At 38.5% G+C, this 24,785-nt stretch overlaps 1 long non-coding RNA gene across 1 annotated transcript; it reads right to left on the bottom strand.

Annotated features, from left to right (window-relative positions):
• Positions 1-4,072: 4,072 nt before the first annotated feature.
• On the bottom strand, positions 4,073-7,187 carry LOC122027273. The gene is made up of 2 exons (XR_006124338.1): positions 5,013-7,187; positions 4,073-4,485 (listed from the first exon to the last, which is right to left on the bottom strand). It is a non-coding gene; the product is annotated as an uncharacterized LOC122027273 (long non-coding RNA).
• Between the last annotated feature and the right edge of the window lie 17,598 nt (positions 7,188-24,785).

Genomic DNA, 24,785 nt, shown 5'->3' with positions numbered 1-24,785 from the left:
ACCTGGGGGATGCCCAGCTCGGCGGGGGCTGAGGAAACAGGATCCGCCTCAACCTCCGTTGAAGCGGATGGGGCAGCTTCTGTTTCAGGGGCGGACTGCGCCCCCCCCTCTCCTACATTCGCCGGGCGGCTAGGGATAAGACCCCGCTCGGCGAGTTCCTTTTTTGTGGCGGCCTCAATCTCCACGGCCTTCAACTTCAGATGATCAGTAGCCTTGGAGCGCCACATGACTTCAGCTGCAGTAAAAGAAATTAAAATCAGTTAGATAAAAAAGGCGTAGAGAGTAAAGAATCCTTACTCATGCGGAAGGGGAGATTTGCCCGAACGGGAGACAATCCGAAAATATACAACACCCCCTTGAGCAGCAACTGGTCGATCTTGTATCGCTGACCGGACAACCAGTTTGCCGCATGAAGATAGGCTGGATTGCTTCTGAACTTGCCGAGCTCCGGCTGGGTCGGCACAGCGGTCTGCCATTTGGTTCGGAATGCTGGCCGCTCGGGAAGTCGGATATAGAAGAAAAACTCCTTCCAGTGTTTGTTGGAGGTCGGCATATTATCAAAAAATTTAAAGCCTATTCTACTTTGGAAAATAAAAGTGCCCGGCTCGGATTGTTTGGGGTAGAAGAAGAAGTGGAATATTTTGGGGTCAAGAGGGATACTGTGCAGCTTGAAGAGGACGACCACCCCGCTCAGCAGCCTAAAGGAATTCGGCACAAGTTGGCCGAGCGGGATGCGAAAATAGTTACAAACCTCTAAAATAAAGGGATGGGTAGGAAATCTAAGGCCGCCCTGGAATTGGTCTAGAAAAAAAACAAATGGTGCCGATCGGGGGGTCATGGGGCCGGTCAGTCGGGTCGGCTACAACTATTTCATAGTTATCGGGAATCTCATACGTCCGAACAAGGCGCCGAGCACCCTCCTCATCAAATCGACTCTCCATGGTCAGGTACCAAGGGCCATGAACACCAACAGCGGGTTCGGAGGAGCTTGCCATCTCGGAGAGGCGAAAGAATAGCAAGAAATCGAAGGAAGGGGAACGAAAGGGGCGAAATGAGCAGAGAAGACCTAGTAAGTGAAGGAAGAAGACTCACTGGGAAGGAAACGGGCGGAAAGAATCACCGATGAGATGATCGTCGCCTAAAAACAGACACTGGATCGCCGGAGGCCGCAGCAACAGAACGAAACAGAAAGACAAAGCGCGAGCAAGTGGCCGGCCAAAAAAGGGGACGGAGGCTTTATACGGCCGAGGCCGGTCAGCCTCCGCCGTCCGATCTAGGTCACGAGAAACGAGGACGCCATCGGGCCGTCCATTTCAAACGGGGGCGTCCCATCATAAGTGACGCCGCCGCCACACAATGGTCGACACGTGGCGCCCTGTCACCGAGCGCAATTAATGCGCCCATACCGCGCACGCTTCGCCTTAATGAAAAAGATTGCACGATTTCCGAGAAGATTTAGACAAGCAAACACCCATGTTGAGCGACAAGACAACCAAAACGAAGAGCCGAGCGGCTGAATTTGGCAGACGGGCCGAACGGCCCCAGGGATATTATAAGCTACGGAAAGGCGGCGACCGCCCGCTCGGACACATATAGTCCAGTCAGTCGGACTCACTTCCTCCTTCGACTAGACTTGAAGGGAAGGTAAGTGATCCGGCGGTAAGAATGGGGGACCCACTTCCTGAAGAGTCTCAGCTTGAGGACCGATGAAGGGCTGACTAAGCGGTTAATGGCCGCGCCGAGCAGCTGAGTAAGTCCGAGCGACAACCCATGGGCTTGGGTTTCCGACGCCAAGGCAGGAGGATCGAAGGGCCGAGCGGGAGTCCGCTCGGCTGGGGCCAAAGGGCCGAGCGGGTTGTCCGTTCGGCCAAGATAAGGGCGAGGGTACAAAGGTGGCCGAGCGGCCTATGCTCTCGGCTCGGGATATGGGATATCAGCAGAAGCATGTCTGATGATTAGGCCGTACACAAGATCGCACGATAGAGGATCTTGCCGTCACATCGTGGAAAGGTTGATACAGTAGCAGTATGGCCTCATGGACGTCTTCCTGCCAGATCCATATCTGGGCATGACCCTTCTGACAGACCCATGTCTGGGCATGGTCAAAGGCAGGTGGTTGCTTTGATTGGCGCGCCCAGGCTTCTTCGAGAGGCCTATATAAGGCCTCCATTTCTTCACCGGAGGTATGAAAAAAGTCTTCATCTTGAGACCACCCTTTTGTTATTCCTCGCCTGACTTGAGCGTCGGAGGGCCGTCGCCGGGACACCCCTCCTGGCTCGGTTTTTGCTGCAGGTTCGCCGGAGCATTCGAGGATTCAGCAGGGAGCGCCACGTGCCCAGTGTCCGTTGACTCCTGGTTCGGACAGGATCAATACATATATCCAAAACTCACCAAAATCAATACATTACATTCGAATTCCAATTTCTTATGAATTAATCAAACATGGTAACCCCAATCAGTTAATGATTCCATTTACAACATCAACCTAATGCATCAATCAATCATGGAAATGGGTCTACAAAGTTATATGAAATTAACTAAATTTAATCATCCCAATTCCTCAATTAACCAATCATTTAATCAATGACTTAAAACAACCAACCACTTATTAACCAAGCTACACATATTACAACCTTGAAAAGAAATCATATACAAATCCATATCAACCCAACACCATCATTAACAATCTGAATAATCGAAGAATGCGATTGGGGGAGGGGGATGAATATCGTTCATCAAAAAACTCTTTCTTTTTTATATCGTAAAACCAATCAAAGTAAGCAGCGGAAAATAGTATAATAAAATAGATGACTCAGATGGTTAATTGGTTCGGAGCCTACGTCGACTCCTACTCCAAGATCCGATATTCTTGACTGTACTGTTGGATAATCCACTATGATTCTTCTTTCCGAAATATTCGGAAAGAAACAATGCGTACAAATGCAAGTAGAAGATAATAACAAACTACTATCTTCTTTCAAATTAAGTACAATGTAATCTTAAATAAATATACCAACAAAAATAGAAGACGAACCTCGGTCAGCACTTGAACGAAGCAGTAGCTTACTTGAAGATGAAGCGCAAAGTAGTAGCACGAGCAGCTTTGCACAGGGATGAACTGAAGAATTGATTACCTGCCTCAGACCTCGAGCTCCTTTTTATAAGAATCGTCACCGTTCAGTTGACCGATCCTCGAGTTCGGTAGACTGGATCCGGTCCCTTTCTTCTTCGCTAAGATCTGATCTTCGAGCATTAATAATGTTTAATGGTTAGGTCAACCGATCACTATGTTCGACCAACCGAACATTGAACCTTCCATATTCACCAAGATTCACACTTAATGCTCCATTAATGAGAGATATTTCGATCAACCGATCCTCCAGTTCGGTCGACCGATCAGCCAGATTTCCTTCTCTACTTTGGCTCGGTCTGATCTGTGCCACATCATGAAGGTTCGGTCGACCAATCCTTTGGTTCAGTCGACCGATTAAGGTTTGATCGGACTGTGCTCTACTTTGGTTTAAACTAGTCTCTAGTCTGAGTTAGCCTTGTTCAGTCGACCGATCCTCCGGTTCGGATGACTAATCAGGTCATTCCCTACAAAATAGAGTTAGACAAATCCTTGCAAAACAAAAGTTAGCACAGTAATACAGTGAGATCATGAGTAGTAAAAGATAGTAACCACTACAAGAAAAACCTTGATCGACAACGTTTTAAAAGCGTTGTCTATGTGGCTGAAAAAGCGTTGTTAAAAGCACTGTTATTAAAAGTTTGCCCAAAGACAACACTTTAAAAGCGTTGTCGTTTGTAGCAAAGACAACGCTTTTGCAACGCTTTAAAAGCATTGTCATTTTTTGCAAAGGCAACGCATAAAAAGCATTGTCTTTTTTAAATACAACGTATAAAAATATTATATTTTTTAAAGACAACGCATAAAATGTATTGTCATTTTTAGCAAAGATGACAATTTTATAATGCTTAAAAATCATTGTCGTTTTTAACAAAAGACAAGAGGTTTTAAACTATTGTCTTTTAATACAAAAGATAAATAAAAGATAAATAAAAATGAATCTATTTCAATCAACAACATATTATTAAATAAACAATCAAGATAAATATACAAATTATCATCTTTACACTTTTATAACAAACATAATTACTCGCATACAAAGAAATTTTAATTAGGAAACACTCAAAACTACTCCTATCGACTATATTTTATTGCATGAACTTAAAGGATCTTGATAGATGCTACTTATCCTCTTGACTTGAATGTTCTTTACTCATTGGTTTTAACCATCTTCTTGCTTAAATCCCAAAACCTTCTTGATAGTTCTTCGTCGAAGTACTTCCCAGTCACACTCCTGAGGTTCGGATGTATTGCCACATAACATGTAGTTGCTGCTCCTATAATCATCCATACCCAAGCTATTTAGCTAGAGTTTCTAAATACCTCCATTCACCTTCAAAATATCTAAAAAGGCACTGCATGTAAAATTTCCACAATCTCAACATCTAATAAAAGGCAACAGGAATAAGCAAATGATATGTAAAGAGGTCAATAGACATTTATTCTTTATAAATTTTCGCACATCAACATGTCCTTATATATTTATTGCTAGTGTTTCACACAACACTGATATGTAAAGTGAGATATACAAAGAAAAAAAACAAACTTCTGATTGATTTTCTCATGAAAATGTAACTTATTGAGAGAATAGATTAAAACAACAAATGGAGTAAATCAAGAACAGATGCACAATTTAGTACAAAAAAACATTCAGATAAGCTGTCCATCATATGGACTAAGGTGGACTTGTCAATCATCTACTTTCAATTGACCAATTATCTACTATTAGTCCATAATATTTAGGCCATGAACCATGCATCATTTTCAAAGGTCCACATATGAACTTCACATGGCTCTTTCAGTTGTTTTTCTATTACATCTCTTTTCAATTTCCTATCGGTAAACACACTTATAATCCAAGATATCTATGAAACTCACAAACCTCCGATATTGTAAGTGATTGAACCTTCTTTATGTTTGGCACAACAAGTCCATAAGTAGTTGTCATCGCTATACCTATATTATGATAACCTTCAGAAAACAAAGAAGTTAGAGATAGAGGAATAATAAAAGAATAATTCTATAATGTTACAAAGCTAGTAAAATAAGACAATATGACAATAATTATAGCATGCCCAAATCCATTTGAAATTGACATCTTCATAGTAGAAAATGCATGCAATATCAGAATATATATTATCCTAAAGTCTAATGATTAATTGATCATTAGTTCTAAGAAAATTATTCTTTCAAAATGTGAACTTTGTATATCATAACCTCTCTGAAGTTACAACATATAGAATTAGCAAAAATTCACAGTACTAGTATATTATCCTAAAGAAACTTATTCCTTCAACATGGGCATAGCCTAGACCAGAACCTTCTATGAAGTTGCAATGGAGTCTGCAAAATTGCATAGTGCTAGTATTATATTTCTCTTTTTTTTTGTATCCTCCATTTTTACCATGGTTATTCGTTTTGCAATTCAAATTATAGAAATATGGTTGTGCTTGATTTAGAATATATACATGATCTGTAATAGTAAAGCATGCCACTTACCACCTTGGATCACTAAATAAAATAATAAGAGGTGAAATGAATAACAAGTTGTATATTCCAGTAACAATTCTTAGTCAAATATATGTCAATATTTAATCATGCTCGGAAAAATTCTTATCTCAAAAATAATCCAAGGTAATACCTCTTTAATTCCCACAATATAACAAAGGATACCTAGAGATATATAGACTTGTGAACTTAAGAAACATTAGTCTTTTCAAAATAATGGAAATAATAAACCAATGTTGAAATCATATAAATCATATAAATCATTAGAATGGAAGGAGAATGAAATTTGAAACCTTTTAAGATGATTTCATTGGTTTCGTCATTGAAGGAGCTATTTAGCGAGGGATATTTATTCAATGTCATTGAAAGAGACTTTAATATAAATGGAAGATACGTGTGCTTCATATTCTGATCCTTATTTGCAGACTGAAATGCTGCTTTAAGCTCTACAAGGGCATCAAAATTTATTTTCTCAACATAGTGAAAGTGACACCTTTCTAGGCATGGTCATTGCTTTAACCAAGCGACGTGCGACTGCAAACGAAGGGGTCGCTGCCGAGCCAGGCGACGTGCGGCTGCAAACGAGGGGTCACTGCAGCGCTACCTCGCTAGGCGATGAGAGGTTGCTTCGCGTGCGACCACACACGAGGGAGTCGCTGCCTAGCCAAGTGACAAGCGGTCACTTTGCGTGCGGTCGTAGGTCGGTTTCTCACCAAGCTAGTTCGCACACCGGGCAAGATTATATTTTAACAATAAATAAGAAATTAGGGTTACCTTTAAGGTCATCCTTTCTTGTTGCGGAGAGTGAAGAAGAGCTCCTCCTTGCTTGCTACCGAGAGGGAAGAAGAACTCCTATCTTGCTGCAGAGAGGGAAGAAGGTACCATCACTGCTTGCCGAGGAGAGGAAGAAAGGTCCTCCTTGTTGTACGAAGGAAGAAGGGAAGAGGAAACGAATCAGCGGCGTGGAAAGGTAAGTTAATAAAAATAAATAGGTTGAATTAAATTGTAATGTCATTTATAAACTTGGTCTTGATAGGGGGGGGTGGATCTTCTGGTCCCAAAATCCCTGGTCCCTCCTTGGTCCGCACAAGTGATATAAAACTCTCTCACGTGTCAAACACGTGCCAAGCTCCAGCGCCCAAAACTCCCTCCCTGCCCTAGCCTCGCGATTTCTTCTCGTCGCCTCCTCCCAGCGTCGCCTCCCTGGTCCCTCCCTCCTCCCAGCGTTGCCTCCCTGGTCCCTCCCTCCTCCCAGCGTCGCCTCCTCCGTAGTGCCAAGCTCCAGCGCCCAAAACTCCCTCCCTGCCCTAGCCTCGCGATTTCTTCTCCAGCGTCGCCTCCTCCCAGCGTCGCCTCCTCCGCAGTGTCAAGCTCCAGCGCCCAAAACTCCCTCTCTGCCCTACCCTCTCGACGACCAGCGCCGCCTCCCTCCCTCCGACCTCCACTGCCGCCTCCTCCCAGCGTCGGGGACCTCCAGCGCCGCCCTCGTCGCCTGCGGCCTCCCGTCCTCCACCTCCTGCCGACCTCCAGCTTCACCTCCGTTTTGTTTAGGTATTCTCCACTCTGTTTGCTTCTGAAAATTTCAGCTTTTCCTATTGTTCATGAAGTCTCTGTTTATCTCCGAGAACCTTCTTCAAAGATCCCTTTTTTTATCATGGAAGAATCATTTTCTAAGTTTCAAGTATTTGTCTGTTAAGATTATGAAACGTTTACATTACGTTGCAAGGATAAATATATATTTGGTCCTAAAGTTTTTGCATGTGCTAGTTGCTTGTTGCTAGTTGCTAAGATTATGTTAAGATTATATTCTGTTAGTTGCATGTGCTAGTTGCTAGTTGCTAGTTGTTAAGATTATGTTAAGATTATATTCTGTTAGTTGCATGTGCTAGTTGCTAGTTTAGGGTTTTCCTATATCCGGTCCTAAATATATATTCTGTTAAGATTATGAAACGTACACGACCTTCCTTTTCATATGCTAGTTGCTAGTGTGATTATATTATCTATATTCATTGATGTCCCAGAGTTTCAAGTAATTATCATGGAGGGTGAATCTACGAGTTGTCGTCATTTGAATTTTAACGAAAATGAAGCTAGTCGGGAAGGGGACTTTGATGTTATTGATGAAGGTAATAAGATTCATATTGGGAATGTATGAAGTTTCAATATATCGAATTTTACTGGATAAATTCATTTTTCTTTGTTTGTTTGATTTTATAGGCTTAAATATTGAAACAGATTTGGATATACCACAAATGGCGTTGGAATTTGATACAGAAGAAGATGCATATCAATTTTATTTGTCATATGCTAAAAAAGTTGGATTTGGCATAAGGAGAGGTAAAATCCATAATGATAAATCGGGTAAATTACTTGATAGAGTTTTTTATTGTTGTGACCAAGGCAAAAGAGGAAAAGACAAATGAGATATTTATGTCAAAGCAAGTCGTGATGAAACTAGATTTGGTTGTGAGGCTAAAATGAAGATTAGTAATCGGAGAAAAAGCAAGTTTACTGTGGTGCAATTTGTTAAAGAGCATAATCATTATCTCTCAAGTCCAAACAAAACTCATCTCTATAGAAGTCATAGAAATATATCTTTTTCTGCAGCGAAACAGATTGAGTTTGCAAGTGATGTGAGAATCCCCCCAAAAGCATCTCATGATCTTATGGTGAGACAAGTAGGTGGGAGGGAGAATTTAGGATTTATTCCTGAGGATTACAAAAACTACTTGCGATCCAAAAGAACAATAAATATGAGAGTTGGGGATACAGGAGGTGTATTGGAGTATTTGCAGAAAATGCAGTTTGATGATCCTAATTTTTTTTATGCTATTCAAGTTGATGAAGATGATTTGATTACTAATATTTTTTGGTCTGATGCTAAGATGAGAGCTGATTATGCTAATTTTGGAGATGTTGTTTGCTTTGATACAACCTACAGAAAAAATAATGAAGGTCGACCAATTGCGTTGTTTGTGGGTGTTAATCATCATAAACAATCGATACTTTTTGGTGTTGCTTTATTATATGATGAAACTAGTTTGACTTTTGAGTGGTTGTTTAATACATTAACTAAAGCTATGGGTGAGAAAAAACCAACTACTATTCTTACGGATCAAGATGCAGCAATGGCAAAGGCATTAGCTTCTAGATGGCCTGAAACACATCATCGTTTGTGCATTTGGCACATTTATCAAAATGCCGTCATACATTTGAGTGGAGTTTTTTCTCAGTTTAGAGACTTTGCTAAAGATTTTGCCTCATGTGTATATGATTTTGATGAAGAGGAAAATTTTATTTCAGCATGGAACATTATGTTGGCCAAGTATGCACTTGAAGATAATGATTGGTTGAGGCGCATGTACAACATAAAGGAAAAGTGGGCTTTAGTATATGGACGGCAAATGTTTTGTGCAGATATGACTACAACCCAAAGAAGTGAGAGCATGAATAGTATTGTGAAAAAATATGTCACTTATAAACACAAGTTTTTAGACTTCTTCAATCACTTCCAAAGACTCCTTGATGATCGTCGATATGAGGAATTAAAAGCTGATTTCAGATCAAGTACAACTGTTCCATATTTAATGTTTCCAATTGAGATTTTAAAGCATGCTAGTGAAATTTATACTCTTGAGGTATACAAGTGTTTTCAACAAGAATGGTGCTTATCTCATGATTCTAGTCTTGAAATTTGTGAGGATGCTGATACATTTGCAAAATATAAAGTTACTCCTCTCAAAAAGAAACACCATCATATAGTTACACTTGATAAGAAGTCTGAAAAAATTGAGTGTAGTTGCAAAAAATATGAATTTGCTGGAATTTTGTGTTCTTATATTCTGAAAATATTTACGTGGAATAATATCATGAAGATCCCAAGTCAGTATGTACTGAAAAGGTGGACAAGAAAAGCAAAAATTGGATTTTTTGGAGTTAATGATTCAATGACCAACAATGCTAGTTTGGATCCAAAAGTACTTCAAAACATGCGATACAAAGATTTGTGTGGGTTGAATGTTCAGTTGGTTACCAAGGCAGCAGAAAGAGATGACACTTACAAGGTTGTTAAAGATGTTATGTTGAGCTTGTGTAAGATGGTGGATGATAAGTTACAAGTTAATGAATCTAATATCCAACAATCAAAAGTGAGCCAAGAATCTTGGGAATTTGATTATGGTGAAGGGAACTCTACTGGAGTGAAAGGAATTAAAACCAAGAAGAAAACAGTCTCAGGTAAAAGGTTGAAAGGTGGGTTAGAAAAGACTTCAAGGAAAAGAAAAGCATCGAGCAAAACAAATCAAGCTTCAATGATTGTAATGGGTTTTTACTCCATAACTTCTAAATTTTTATTTATTGGTATTATTTGTTGTTAAATTTGAACAACTTAAATTAATTTTTCTTTTCTATACACAGGGTGTAGATCAAACTATTTCCAGTATGGCCATCGTACAATGTGACCGGATCAATCAACAAGTTAGTATTTGTTTGACTTATGTTAATCTAAGAAAATTTATGTTATAACTTTCTAAAACTGTATTTTATTTTTTTGTTGTAGTCTATTAATTTCTCATCAATTGGTAGCTCCGTTGATAATGTTAGTATGACTGAATCTCAATTCCCACCATTATTAGCATCACAACTTTCTCAGGTATTTATTTTTAATACAAATTACACCATTTAGTAATTTAGCTTGGTTTTTTAAATAGTTTACAGTTGAGTATGCACTTGATAATGCTTTACTATTATGTCATAGGTGCATCAACCATTTCATCTTGGTTATTTTCCGACAAATTACTTGGAATAATGCTACAAAGGGTATGGTGAATTTTTTACTTTCGGTTTTGTGATTAAAGTGTGTATGGCATAATCTGTGTTAGATGACATAATACTCACAATAAATATGGTGCTAAATGCAACTCTGTGACTTAACCAAGTTAATTGGGTTTTTTTAATATTTGTTTTCTCTTTAGATGTTATGGCTTTTTTTTATGAATTTCTTGAACAACGAATTGTAAGTCTTATACCTACATTGTGCAGATAATCTACAAGAGAATGGTTGCTAGCAGATAATTTACAAGAGAATGGTTGCTATTGCAAAAGCACGAGGAGATATGAAAGTTGCTGTTGAATTTCTCAACAAGTACTTAGACATGTGGGAACTTATCCATTAGTATTTGAATTTTCCATTAGTGTTAAACTAAAGTTTATATTGATTTGTTTGTAAAGATTTGGTTTGGTTATCAGAATTTTATTGTGAATGTATTGATGTGGGATGGGCATTTGATCTTGTGATGATATTATTTTATGATGATAAGTGGATGAGATTGTGATGTGTTTGATTGGCATTCAGTTCGTTTTGCTATATTGTGATGTGTTTACATCTGCATTCAGTTCGTTTTGAGCTAATGTGGTTTTGGACTGAAGAAAAGATATATTCTCCCTTTGCTTATGCTCTTCCATTTTTCCTCCTATGTAGATAAATATGTGGCCATCTTTTCTTTTCTTTGTTTTTTTTCTTCCTCCAGTGGCTTATGAAAAATGAAACTTCATAAAAAAGAATGATAATGCATGATTATGGCTCACGAAATGCATGAATATGCTTCTGCTTCTGCATGAATATGGCGGCTTATGATAATGCATGAATATGCTTCTGCTCTTGCTGTGGTTTTTTTCTTCCTCCGGCGGCCTACAAAAATGCATGAATATAGCTCATAATCAAACAAGCCAAAGCATGTTGCCAATGATTGCACACAGAGCTGATACAATAATGGTGAAATACTACTAGGAATGTTAAAATAATTAGAGTTTGAATCTACAAAGAAATACAGTATTCTAGAGGTCCGTCAACATAAGTTACATTAAAAAATAAATTACATCAACCACATACTCATCATCATAATCCAAGTACATACAACTACAACGATAGCAACTCTAATAGCAACTCTAAATTTCCTATTCAATGAACATATTTCATCACTCAACTGCATTATTACATGGTTGTTGTTCACATCATCCAGAACATCCTTGTATTCAACGCCACCCTCGTAACTAGTACATTTCTTCAATTCACTAATCTCCAACTTTAATTTGTTGTTATTCTTCTTCAACTCATTAATAATTGTCTTACTTCTCTCTGACGGTTCTGGGTCATACCATGAGAAGAAGCCACATCTCCTTTGCTGAATTTCAAATCAACTTAATCAAAACTCAATAATTAAAAAACATACAATACCATGTTGATATAACAAAAACTTACTTTATATTTTGGACATGAAAAAAATCGTCTTCCTGGATTAGATTCTGTCCATGATATTTGGAGAATAGCTCGTAACCCACAATTACATAATATGTGAGGAGCTTCACCTTGCTCATCGTTCATACGTCGTCGAGTGAAAGATGATGCTGATGAAGAGCCAGATGCCATGTTTTTTTTCTTGTACCTGAACAATACCAATATGCAAAAAAGACAAATTAGAGTAAGATATGTATTTTTCAACAGAAAAAAAAGATAAAAATGACCTTCAAGTTCAAGTGTTAAACTCAATAACTCATAATCATCAAAACCATTTGATAGAACTCTCTTTACTGATGAAAAATCTTGATGAAAGATAATTGAAATGTTATTAAATTTTTTAACATTTATGTTGTTTTCAGGTAGTGTAATTGTCTTTCTCTGAGCTGTAGGAACGTCACAGCATCTTCTCAAAAGACTACAAATGAGCCTAGGATCATCGTCCAGACAAGAAGTGAGGTTGATCTTCTTGATGATGGCTACAAATGGCACAAATATGGGCAAAAAGTAGTAAAAGGAATTCCTAATCCAAGGTAGTATCTTAAAGTAGATTTTTACAATATTGTCATTCTCGTTTGCATGTATATTTTGATTGTATTTATGTCTTATTTTCACTTCTCTCCAGTAATTTAGGATAGCATATTAGTTACAGGAGATTGCAATTGTGTTGGAAAGTTATTTAATCCTATTAGCAAGCCTCAAAAATATTAAGCTACGAATGGAGAGATACCTGGAAGATCAACAGTTTACTACTTTATCAAACAAGAATGACAATATGCTTGTTATTTAAATCTGGATAAGTTCTCAGATTAATCCTTTCAAAAATTAATCTTTGGTTATTGGTATTTCATAAACAATTCCACATGGATCATGCAAAAACCTTTTTGACAATATGTATCATGCAATCATCTAAAATTTAACATTGTTAAAATGACAAGACAAACAAAATGCCAGAAGCAATTAAGTATGGTTCTTAATTCCAATCAGTGGGATCAGATACAATTTTCTAAAGATTCAGGCTTGCGGGAGAATAACAGAAAATATGTCAAGGAAAATACCTAAATTAGCTTCTTTTCCTAATGTTCAAAGCAAACAAAGAAATTCAGGTTTGCTGGAGAATACCTAAACAAAATAGGCGACGAGGCCACAGGCGACGAGGGCGGCGCTGGAGGTCCCCGACGCTGGGAGGAGGCGGCAGTGGAGGTCGGAGGGAGGGAGGCGGCGCTGGTCGTCGAGAGGGTAGGGCAGGGAGGGAGTTTTGGGCGCTGGAGCTTGGCACTGCGGAGGAGGCGACGCTGGGAGGAGGCGACGCTGGAGAAGAAATCGCGAGGCTAGGGCAGGGAGGGAGTTTTGGGCGCTGGAGCTTGGCTGGGAGGAGGGAGGGACCAGGGAGGCAACGCTGGGAGGAGGGAGGGACCAGGGAGGCGACACTGGGAGGAGGCGACGAGAAGAAATCGCGAGGCTAGGGCAGGGAGGGAGTTTTGGGCGCTGGAGCTTGGCACGTGTTTGGCACGTGAGAGAGTTTTATATCACTTGTGCGGACCAGGGAGGGACCAGGGATTTTGGGACCAGAAGATCCGCCCCCCTTGATAGGTGCTTAATATGATATTTTATTTTCAAAAATAATTTTTTTAAAATAAGTGTCATTAAAATTTATTTATAATGACATTTTAAATTAAGTATCATTAAGAATTTGTCGTAATAGGCCTAATTTCTTATAGTGTTTCCTTTGATTCCCTTTAGTAGGCTTTTTTTTTGAAATGTCTCGCTATAATGTGTAACAATAAGCTATCATGATTCATGAAGACTTGAAAGTAGGTGGCAGAGTAAACATATCAGTTCAAATTATAAAAAAAAAATGAATGATGATGACTCCAAATAAAACATCAGTAAGGTTGTAAAAAAAATAAAATAAAATAAAACATAACAATTACAACAATAAAGTTAAAGAATCAGAACAAGTAAAGCAGAGAGAAACATACCTTAGGTTGTAGATGTCAAGCTCCAAAACTGAAGATCCTCTGCATATCTATTCCAAAATCAAGGGTGAGTAAGTCAACCATACCAGCATATGAATGACGAAACCCCTAGGAGTGATGAGCGAGATTCGAGATTCTTCCAAGTGAGGTAGTGGCAGCGGCCGCACAACACGATCAAGCCGGCGGATGACACTAGTGGTAGCGGTTGCACGACACGATCAAGCTGGCAGATGACACTAGTGTCAATTGCAGCAGCATACAAGAGGGAGGAAGAGAAGAAGATAAGGGATTTAGAGAAGGGTTGCAGTAGCATACGAGATGCCACTAGTGGCAATCGTAGCTATATACGGGAGGCAGTCACGCCAATATGAGGGGGCGTTTCAGTGTCAGGGGAGAAGGAGGCAAAGAGATGGGTCGATCTACTGTGGTCGATCGCCTCAGTGTCGAGATCTACCGCTTGATAAAGGTGGGGTCGAATAGATTGGGCAGTGTGAAGGGAGCGTGGATGAGGCGAAGGAGGCGAAGAGATTAGGGCATATGTTGTTTGACGAAGAGGTGAAGGAATAAGGTGAGGAAATTTTGCCCGTAGTCTTGACGGAGAGGAGTTCGAAGGAGAGGTTCACAGAGAGGGGCTTATCAGAGAGGAATTGGATGGAGAGGGTGTGATATGAGGAGTTGGACGGAGAGGGCGTGAGATGAGGTTCGCGTGAGAGGGGTTCAAGAGGAGATCGAAGATGCGTGTTCGGGAGGTATTAGGGAGATATAGTGTTGGATCGTGTAATTCGATAGAGGCGGGGGTGAATATCGACTGGAAAGAATTATCATAGAGTAAGCAGTGAAAAAGTAGACAACGAAAAAGTACAATGCTAACACGAACCTTTTTACTTGGTTCGAAGCCTTGGTCGACTCCTACTCTAAGGCTCGCACTCGTCGAGTGCTTTCGTTGGGCAATCCACTAGTAATATGAAAAAATGATTACAGAACTTGAAGTACAGAGATGCTAAAATGAAATAAGTACCGACAACTAATAAAGAAAAAGAAATTAGTGCATTTGTCGTAGAAGCTTTGTCGCAGGAGCACAGCGCAGGATCGCAAGCGTCAGAAGGCGTAGTTGTGTGTTGTGTCTTGCTCCAGACCTCACCCTCATTATATAGGAGGCTTGGGGCGTCCGGATCCCTTCTGGGTGCCTGGAGTGTGACGTAGCCCAACCAACCATGAAGCTCCATGTGTCGACGTGCGTTTAAGGATAAAATTTACCTCCGGGCGCCCGGACCCTTGTTTTCCAGTAATCTCCTTCCTGTAAGAAAACGTTAGTCCGAGGTAAACATAAATTATATATCCTGCAAAACAGAGTGTTAGCACAGTTTATAATCAAACAGAATAGTAATTAGATTTCGTCTCACCAAGATCGGAATCTAATCAAGATCTCAACTTAGAGTTCCAAAATGGTTCTAAGTTGGATCGACACCTAAGTTCCCTTCCCGGGAACACGTCCTTGTTAGGATGTATACTAAAAGTCTAGCTTTTTGTATGAACATTTATATTTTGAAATGAGAATCACTTTGGTCAAATGTTGTATTTTATATTTATATGTTAATGCAGCTGTCTATTTAATTTATATTGTAGATAACATGGTGTGTGGTGCCACACAGAAGATCATGTTATCAGTTCCTTATAAATTATAAAAGTAGCTCACGACTGAGATGGATAGGGACAAGCCATTGGAACGGTTGTAGTGTAATTTGGTATTAGTCTGTCTTAACTATAAAATTGCACTAGTACACTATGTGTGTATTGAGCAGGACCATTTGAGGTTGTTTGATTTATACTGACTGCATAAAAGAACAGAACCTCTGTTATTATGGATGTGCGTTCTCTTAATCCCGATATAATAACAAGCATGTATACTTAATATTTATTTCTTTGACTTTTCAATGGGTGAGATTTATTCGTTAAATCAATATGCCCGATGAGTTGGGAGATAGTACCATTTATATGGTATGTTGTTGATAATAAAAGGAAACTGTGTCCTATTTATTTTGGTTGATGATGTCCCCTTGAGGAGCTCATAAAGATTATCATGTAAACCCTGTAGGTAGACTTAGTCCGATATGATAATACGGTTGAGTGGTACTACTCTTGGAGGTAGATGTTAATTAATTGAGTTATCAGTAACTCATTTAATTAACGGACATACAATATCTTAAATACAGGGAGATTAACGCACTCATGATAATAAGGAGCCCATATTGTAATATGGGATTGGTGCGGTAGTTCAATAATAACTCTTTAGTGGTATGAGTTATTATTGATGAACTTGAGTTGGGTGTTCGGGTCGAACACAGGAAACTCAAGTCCATCAGGAGGACAAAACCAATTCCTCCTCTCGGCCCCTATTGTAGCCTCTACATAGTCTTGCATTCACTCGTTTGATTTTGTTTCCTACCCAAGAAAGAGGCCGGTCAAGCCTTGCTTGGTGCCCAAGCAAGGGGTCGGCCGAGAGGAGGACAAAACCAATTCCTCCTCTCGGCCCCTATTGTAGCCTCTACATAGTCTTGCATTCACTCGTTTGATTTTGTTTCCTACCCAAGAAAGAGGCCGGTCAAGCCTTGCTTGGTGCCCAAGCAAGGGGTCGGCCAAACCAAAAGAAAAGAAAAGAAAAGGAAGAAAAAAAAAAGGAGTTGTAAAAGAGAGATTTTTTCTCAACAAAATTAGATATTTTTTAAAAAAGAATTATGTTAATTCTTTCTTAGAAATTTTCTAAAAAGAATTATATTAATTCATTCCTAAAAAAATTTTCTAAAAATAATTATGTTAATTCTTTTCTAGAGATTTTTTCTAAACAAAAATTCTATTAATATTTCTCCTTTTTTTATCTGGTGCCAAAGGTTATAAAAAGGGAGGAGGTCATGCCACCATCCACCCTAGGTGGTAGGCGGTTTGGAGGAGAAGAAGAAGGCGCCCTTTTCTTTGCATCTTTTGGTGGTAGGCGGCTTGGAAACAAAAGAAGGTTCGGGTGGTTTGTCTTGGTAGATCGTCGCCCACATGACGTCCAAGAAGAGGAGAGGAATATAATAGAAGATTAAGAGGTCTTTGTCTACGAAGAAAGGTACAACTAGTTATTTATTCTGCAGCGCAACTAGTTATGTTTTCTTTATATGGATCCTGAACACAAACACAAACAGAAAGCGATCTTGTGCTTCGATCAAGATGCATTTTGGTCAATCAAGGACTTACTTGATTGATCAAACACATGTCTGATTGAGTGTGTAGGTTGCTAGGAAAAGTTTTGTGCCTGTACAAATTTTTGTACAGGGGTTTTACACAGAACGAAATTCCGAGTGCCAACAATTGGTATCAGAACAAGGTTTCTGCCTCTGTGTGTTTAGTTTTCGGTTAAATTATGCACCATTCATATATAATTTAGGCAGGATAATAGTAGGATATGCAAAATAGATTAACTCTGTGGTTGCAGGCATCCTAGTTCCAACTATTATGACCTATTGTGTTTGTATGTGATTTGGGCCCTCGGACATGTCGAGGGCATTTTGTATGTGCATGATTGTAATTATTAAATATAGCAGGAGTTGTATTAGTTTATTTTACATTTTAATCTAGATTATATGTACATTCTTTCGTGGAATATATGATCGATAAATGTAAAATTTTATTTTGTTGCGGCTCATCTCCTTGCTATGCGTGCTGCTACCTTGAGGATCGGAGGCGCGGCAGAAAAGGAAGCAAGAAGGATGCAAAGACATAAACCCTAGGGCCAGCGGCTAGAGTTGGCAGCGGCTAGGGTTAGCGGCATACGGAGGACAGCTATGGATGAAGCCATAATAGTTGAAAAATTATTTTTTCATATTTATTGCCTTTGTGTGCTATGATATGTATGCTTTTATGTGATGTGTGTGTTGTTATGTGCATGCATGTTAAAATTCCTCGAACTTAAATAACTAAGTGGGAGAGGAATTATTTAAATAAATTACACGGTCTCCATTACTAGTTTGTAAGTGATGCATTCAAACTTGCGCATTGGCTTTAAGTGTCTTCCTCCACATCGGATGAGTTTGTTTGCGGATCATTAGATCAAACTTTCTCTATGGATGATTATAGGAAATTATTTAGGTTTGTGCGATCTTCTCCATCTGAAGGGGCACAATTTTAATTAATGGACTAAGTATCAAGTAATGATATACAATTAGGCACATTTAATAGTATCCTCCCCATCAGAGTCACTGCTATTATTTGTGTGACCGAAGACAAACCAACTATTAATTTTATTTATCATAAAGTTAAGTTGATAAGATAATAAAATTAATGGGTAAAACCTCCTCTTACAAATGTTTGAATTAATATACGTCCATACTATCATGGCATACAAAATTCACGGTATTTTGGGGTGTTGGTGAATTTAAATTATATTGTTTGAGAAATCAATATTATTTTAAATTCTAAAGTTTTGACCAAATATTTTATTTTGTGATTCTCAGGATTTCAAAATGGATTTCAATTCTCTTGCTGTTATTTTAGAAGAAAACAAATTTACTGGTCCAAATTATATTGATTGGAAACGAAACTTGGGCATTGTCTTAACTGCTGAAGAATACAAGTTCGTACTTTTCAAGGTCTGTCCTAGCGTGCCTGATAAGGATTCTAGTGAAGTGGAGATAGAGAGACATAGGAAATGGGTCAAGGCAGATGAGATGGCGCGATGTTACATTTTGGCTTCTATGTCAAATGTGCTGCAACATCAGTATCAGGCCTTACCCACTGCCTATGACATGATGCTAATCTCAAGAAACTCTTCGGACACCAGAATCGGACTGTCAGGCAGGAGGCCATGAAAAACTTAATGACGACCGCCATGATTGAGGGGACACTCGTGAGGGATCATATCCTCAAGATGATGGCTCATTTGATGAACTGTCCTCGCATAAATGAGAACAATAAAGGTATATCTTATTCATTAGTCGTCGAAATATGTTTAGCGATGTTATCTACCGGTACTTGATGTGTAGATACGAGAGCCACTGATCATGTCTGGAATTCATTGCAGGGGTTCTAGGAAACCAAATGACTAAATGAAGGGGAGATTACCATCTACATGGGCAATGCTATGAAAGTGGCGACTGTTGCAGTAGGAGATGTTTATTTATCTTTTGATAGGAATAAAACATTGATTTTGAGAAATTATCTTTACGTACCATTTTTTAAAAAGAACTTAATTTCAGTTTCTAAATTATTTGTGGATGGATATTCTGTTTCTTTTGATAACAAAGTGGTTGTCAAGAAAAATAGAGTGGTTATCTATTCTGGTACGTTGGTTGACAATTTGTACACTCTTACGATACAATAAATGAAAATTAATAACACATCTTCTAATTCTAATAAGAGAAAACATCCTTCGAAAATGAACCAAATATATCTTTGGCATCTAAGGCTAGGTCATATTACCTTGAGTAGTGTAACGACCACCCTTCTTACTACTACTCTCTAAAGGTGCCCGTTACATAACTACTATAGATTCTTACTTGACTAGTACAACAAACTGTACATTAAAATTTTTCCAGAAAACTTAAAATTTCGGCAGAGTATATGCAGTTCAGCAGGACTAAAATACAATACAATACTGACATGCACATATAACTCATAATAGCATAAAACATATGAAACTATATCTCAATGCAAACATAAAAGTACCTACTTACTAAACTGAACTCATCTTAACATGCAATCTAAAGCAAGAATAATCTCAAATGACATGGAATATAAAGTACAATCTCAAATATTTCTTATCCACTAAAACACGGAAACTTAATAATGTCCCAAGTATCTCCCATAGTCTTGTCATCACACATCATCGAACACCTCCTTGTCGCCTTCCTTTGCTATAGCTTTTCCTTTCCTTTATCTGCAGTAAGAGGAAATGCAACTATAAGCAAAAATGATTAGTAAGCGCTATCTAACTCACAAAACTCGGATATGAATGTATACAAAAAGAATCTAGTAATTGAATGCTTAAAAAAAAAGAAGCTGCTCATGTTATTCCAATAGCAAAGGAATCTAGAAAATAAAGAAATCAATGCTGCACAGAATCAATGCTGCATGGAATTAACAGAATATCATGCTTACTATATAACAAAGAGACTGAATTTGCAATGCTATAACTGAATCTGTAAGAAGAAAACTATTCATGCTCATCTAGTAGCAAAGCACTAAAATTTGCATACTCATGATATACAAGAATAAAACTGCATGTTGGAAGACAAGGCTAATCATGCTCAATAAACTAATTAGGAAACAAATAAAACTAATACTGCATGCTTCGAATTAAAAGAAACTAAACTTGTTGACTCTAAACATAAGTGAAGCTTGTTTCATTTGTTTCAAAAACTTATAATCTTATACTTGAAAATAATAATAAACTTTTCTCTTGGGCCCAGGCTTAGTACCAATGCACGCTCCCTAATAGAGACTGTGGTAGCTAGTCACCAGTCCTACGAGGGTAAAGACCTTGGTCTTACCAGGGCCAAGACCTTGGAATTAGTCACCTGAATTTGTTTAACGACAACCTTGGAAGTCAGGTACTAGCTTTTTTAAAATAAATTACTTGTTATCTTTTATTACTTCTAATATATAATGCCTCGACATTTTAACAAACAACTTGTGTGCCAAAAATCTCTAAAGTCTTGACTTTGGGATCTACTTAAGGCCTTGGCCTTTTTCTTTCTTTCCTTCATCTTTCTTATAAAACTCAAAATACTGATAGGGAACTCAAAATCTGGAACTGAAATGCTTAATGAAAAATCTACACTGCAATGCATATTAAAAATTTGCAATGCATATTAAAAATCTGCAATGCATATTAAAAAAAATCTACACTAATGCTTAACAGAAATCTGCACTAATGCTTAACAAAATCTGCACTAAAGCTTAACAGAAATCTGCACTAAAGCTTAATTAAAAATCTGCACTATAAACTTAAATAAAAATCTGCACTATGAGCTTAATTAAAATCTACACTTGCTAAAAGTAAAGGACGAAACTAAATCTGCACTTGCTAAAAGTAAAGGACAAAACTAAATCTGTATTTCCATCTTAAAGGGACCGTTCCTATCCATCGTCTAGTGAGAGGATTCCAATTGAAATACTTAAGGAAGGGGACATGTTCTGTTCGTGTTTGAGAAAAAGAAAACAAGAAAGTTAATGGAAATCTAAACTTTTTCTTGATTGAGACTTCATGGCACAAAAACAATTAAAACTTTGCTAGAATTAACATTTCTCTAATTCTTACTTTACTATTCCAAATACATATAGTCTATTACTTCAAAATAATAGTAAATTCTTTCTTGGCAAATGAAACTGCACTTAATGAAATATACTCTTATTAAAATTCTGCAGTCAATGGAATATAACTGCACTGAAGAGGAATGCATTGTTCTAAGCTCCAATGGAGCTATTCGATGCTCTTATTGAAAATCCGATCATACCCATTAAGGTAACAAGAAAGTCTAAATTGAAATATCATTCCTCATGCTCAGATTTAACAAACGAACTTCTGAGATTGAAACTACACAACACAACTAATGGATCAAAACCGAAATCCGAAACCTTCCAGAACTAGCTATCCATGCTATTCCAAATCCCTTCTCATCTTCTTAAAAACTCACGGCAGTAGACTCAAGAACAATCTCCTTGTGGCATACATCAAAGAAAACAACAAGAAGAAGCAAGAACTCGAGAGCTACTCTTACTTCAGGTGAGAAAGCAACTTACATTGGTTTCTTGGACTCACAACCGAGAAGAGAACTTCTAGGGTTTCAGATAGCTCAAGATTCCGGCTTCTTCTTTGTGCCCACGGACTCTCCTTGACAAGAGGATCTCAATTCGGTGAAGAAACCCTTCGGATCAAGCCTAGGCCGATCGCTGGAGACGTGCCCTAGGTTTGTCTTCGTCGTCGCCCGAGCCACCGTCGCGCGCGAGGAAGGAGAGGTGAGGTAATTATGTTACGGTAAATACCTAAGCCCTCTCTTTATAACTCCAATATCCTGTTACCAACTACTACTTAAATAAAATCCACTCCTTCCTTAATCAGCACAACCCGCTTGGGCACTTGGTCAGCTGGATTTGCTTAAGGTTCGGGTCGGGTCGGAGGTCGTGGGTTCGAACCTCGGACGAACCTATTTATTTTTTGAAACTTCTGCCTTTTGGTAAAAATACCAAATGAATTCTAAAATTTACATAAAAATACTCTAAAAATTCCTAAAAATCTCTAGAATATTTCTAAAGTATTTCTAAATATTCTAAACCACAATTAGAACTCTTAATGAGGAAATTTGGGTTGTTCCAAGTAAGATTAAAAGGTTAATAGCTGATGGACCTTTCGGTTCATTGGTGGTGGAAAACTTTCTAACCTGCGAGTCTTGCTTGGAAGGAAAAATGACCAAGAGGCCTTTTAAGGCATAGGGGTATAGAGCCAAAAAAGTGTTGGAATTGGTTCATTCTGATTTGTGTGGACCTATGACTATCTAGGCGAGAGTTGGTTTCGAATATTTTGTCTCTTTTATAGACGACTATTCGAGATATAGGTGCATTATTTGATGCACCGCAAGTCTGAGTCCTTTGATAAGTTCAAATAGTACAAGGCTGATGTGGAGAAATATCATGGTAAAAGTATCAAGCTACTACGGTTAGGGGTGACAATTTTTGACCCGACATGAAAACACGACCCGAACCGAACACGAAAAAATCAGGTTAGGGTTGGGTAGTTTCGGGTTCGGGTCGAAATCGGGTCGACCCAATTAATAAACAGGTCAGGTTCGGGTCAACCTGAAATGACCCAATTACAACCCGCGAATCCGTTTATAAATAATTATAAATTTAAACTAAAATTATAAATTTAAAAAAGTTAAAACTATAAATATAGAGATATGCTATTGATTGCATTATTGCCATGGCTTATCATTTATGATATGAATTTTCAATTTGTGTAGATAAATGTTATTTCTAATTTAATATACAAAATTTCTTTAATGAATTCAAGTCATGTTCGGGTCAAACGGGTCAAACAGGTTAAACGGGTTAAACGGGTCGAGTTCGAGTCAAGTGCAAATAAATAGATCAGGTTCAGGTTGAATAGTTTGACCCGAATTAATAATCAGGTCGGGTTCAGGTTGTCATTTGCCAACCCGCCAACCCGAACCCGAACCGAATTGCCACCCCTAACTACGGTCTGATCGTGGTGGAGAGTACCTCTTAGGAGTGTTTAGGAATTACTTATCAGAGGTTGGGATTCAATCCCAACTGTCTGCACCTGGTACACCCCAACAGAATGGTGTGGCGGAATGAAGGAATATGACTCTTATAGAAATGGTTAGATTGATGATGAGTTATTCAGAATTACTAAATTCATTTTGGGGATATGCTCTCGAAACGACGGCGTACATTCTGAACTTGGTACCTTCTAAGTCAGTACCCTCTACTCCCACAGAATTGTGGAATGAATGTAAACCTAGTCTGAAACACATTCAGATTTGGGGTAGTCCAACACATGTGCTGAAGGGAGACGCTGATAAGTTGGAAACACGTACAGAAGTTCGCTTGTTTGTGGTTTATCCTAAAGGAATGAAAGGTGGTTTGTTTTATAGTCCTAAAGATCAGAAGGTCATAGTTAGCACCAATGCCCGATTTTTAGAAGAGGACTATGTAATGAACCATAAGCCTATGAGTAAAATTATTCTTCAGGAAATAAGAGAGGACACTTCTACTTTAGTACCAACGGTACAAGATAAGATATTACAAGTAATTACAACACGTGTCACAAATGATGCACAATTATAGGTAGTGCCTCATCGTATTGGGAGGGTTGTTCGACAATCTGATAGATTCATGTTCTTGGGAGAGTTTTTGGACTTGATCCCTGGTGAACATGAACCTGATCCCTGGACATATGATGAAGCACTCCAAGATAAAGATGCAGCATCTTGGCAAAGTGCAATGAACTTTGAAATAGAATCCATGTATTCTAATCAAGTCTGGGAGCTTGTAGAATCACCCAATGGTGTAAAAGTCATTGGATGTAAATGGGTCTACAAAAGGAAAAGAGGAGTAGACAGAAAGGTGGAAACCTTTAAAGCAAGGCTTGTTGCGAAGGGGTATACTCAGAAAGAGGGAATCGATTATGAGGAAACCTTTTCGCCGGTAGTCATGCTTAAGTCTATCTGGATTCTTTTATCTATTGTTGCTCATATAGATTATGAGGTTTGGAAAATGGATGTCAAGACAGCTTTCCTTAACGAAAGTCCTGAAGAAAACATCCATATGAAGCAACCAAATGAGTTCATTGCAAAGGACAAAGAGCATCTTGTTTGTAAGCTCAAGCGGTCCATTTATGGACTGAAGCAAGTTTCGAGATCTTGGAACATCCGATTTGATGAAATGATCTAGTCTTATGGATTCATTCAGTGTCTGGATGAGTCTTGTGTATACAAGAAAAGTGACGGAAACGTGGTGGTATTTCTTGTACTATACACAGATGACATTTTGCTCATTGGCAACAATGTCAAAATGTTGTCAGACGTAAGAGTATGGTTATACAAGTAGTTTGATATGAAGGGCTTGGGAGAATGTGGACATATTCTTAGGATCAAAGTAATAAGGGATCACAAGAAAATGATGTTGTGCTTATCCCAAGCTTTATACATCGATACTAGCTCATTTTAGCATGCAAAACTCCAAGAAAAGTTTTTTACCTTTTCGGCATGGAGTACCTTTATCTGAAGAGATGTGCCCTAAGACATCAAAGGAGATAGAGGACGTGAAGGCAGTTCCTTATGCTTCGGTTGTAGGAAGCCTAATGTATGCAATGCTA

The sequence above is a fragment of the Zingiber officinale genome, chromosome 10A (genome assembly GCF_018446385.1).
Source record: "Zingiber officinale cultivar Zhangliang chromosome 10A, Zo_v1.1, whole genome shotgun sequence".
Classification (NCBI taxonomy): domain Eukaryota; kingdom Viridiplantae; phylum Streptophyta; class Magnoliopsida; order Zingiberales; family Zingiberaceae; genus Zingiber; species Zingiber officinale.
This window is presented reverse-complemented; position numbering and strand designations above follow the sequence as displayed.